The sequence below is a fragment of the Clupea harengus genome, chromosome 10, assembly GCF_900700415.2.
Source record: "Clupea harengus chromosome 10, Ch_v2.0.2, whole genome shotgun sequence".
NCBI classification, from domain to species: domain Eukaryota; kingdom Metazoa; phylum Chordata; class Actinopteri; order Clupeiformes; family Clupeidae; genus Clupea; species Clupea harengus.
The window spans coordinates 24,491,089-24,492,837 of NC_045161.1; positions in this window are offsets into that span (position 1 = coordinate 24,491,089).

The following is a 1,749-nucleotide window of genomic DNA, read 5'->3' on the forward strand; positions in this document are numbered from 1 at the left end:
CACGTAGCAATAACCCTTACTACAATCATATTAAAACCCCTGATTTTATCCAAGATTGTGCCAAGAGTTGATCTGGTATGACAGAGTGTGCTTGAGTTGTTCTCTGGAGGTGTGTAGTGTTCTCCAGGTTGTTGCTGAAATTGTCTTGTGCCCTGTCGTTGATGTGTCGAGTTCCTGGACGGTGTGATGTGACCTGCAGGCAAGCTCACTCTGCCTTTTGCATTTCAGCCTACTATCCTAAAGTGATTTCTGTTGTGGCTTTGTGGGAATTTGAGTCCTTACTTGACACATTTCTGCATTTCTATCTGCTTATCGTCTATAAGTGCTTCAACATGTTATTGTTACTGTTGTAGGTGTGTATTCGGTTGAATTGTGATTCAAATAGGCCTATTAGTTGTTCTTTTTATGAGTGGTGCTAACCTTAAATGCAAATTCCAAAAGAATCAGATCATGATAAAAGGAAATAAATAATAGTGGATAATAGAGGGAATACTGAGAGCTTCTGTGGATATGAGTTCTGATTGGCGAGTTAGTTAGTGGAGTTAGACTGTTAGCAATATATCTGAGTTTATACATCACCCTACCTATCAATAATTAAATTAGGTATTTTCGCAAAGGCAGATGAAGACTGACAAGGATGTATGTGGACAACAGTACAAACTAAAGACAGAAGGACAGACTCTGAGCTCAGACGTATTTATTTCAACTTGCCATTGAGCAACAAGCTGCCAGGTTCAGGGACTACATCAGGAATGATGCAACTCCTGATTAGGTAAGGTAGTTTACTGTTAAAAGTCAGACATAGTCAGTTTCAGACCATCTGTCCCTCTGTCAGAGCATGTATAACGAAATACTGGTATCTTCAACGACGTACAACATTTGAACAGGAGCAGTGCTAATGGAAGTAGTGTCTTTGAGTGTCTTTTGTGATAGTGAAAGACTCGAACTACATTCGAGTAATAGCGTAGTGGTTGCCAGGGATCCGTGAGCTACAGGGGGGGAAGATAATAGGTCATAGAAGGATTTCTACAAAGGCCAAGAATGGAAGATGAGAGTGCCGAGAAGTGCAGGATGATGGCTTGGTTCTGGTTATTGCAAGTGACCTTCAGACAGCATTCACAGTACAATTTGTTGGAAAGGACTGTCATTAGCCCTCACACATAACACAACATAGCAGAGAGTGCGGGAGCCCTTCTGTCCATCACTTGAAGCATTTGAAAGGATTTTGAATTGTATTTTTTTTTTTTTTCAAGAAGTTCAAGTTGACTGATTCATTTGAAAATAGTGTCACATAAGTCTGTCTGTACTGTTTTGGTTCATCGGTAGCAATTCCTTGAAAGGGTTCCACATAAGACCAATCTGATATCCCCATAAGCTCTGCTTAAACGTAGCACAAGCACAAGTTATATAGAATAACTGTGGAATTATGTGGAGCCCTTGCATTAGCCATTGCAATTTCCTACTTTCATTAATACTTTAATAATTAATGCTAATATTAATGTTCTCACACAACATTATATTCTTGAACCTTCTTAATGGAATCAAATATTTATAATGTCCATTACTCATAAAGACATAATGCCAAAGAAATAAAATTATCATTTATGCTAATTTCACTGAGTAGATACGGTAGAAGCCACCTCTGTATTTTCCATGATTTGCAAAACCAACAGTAGTTGGGGTTGTGTTTCTGGTTCAGTTGATCCCCTGATCGTTCCTTTGGAAAGTGCTTTGGAAGTGACACTGTCA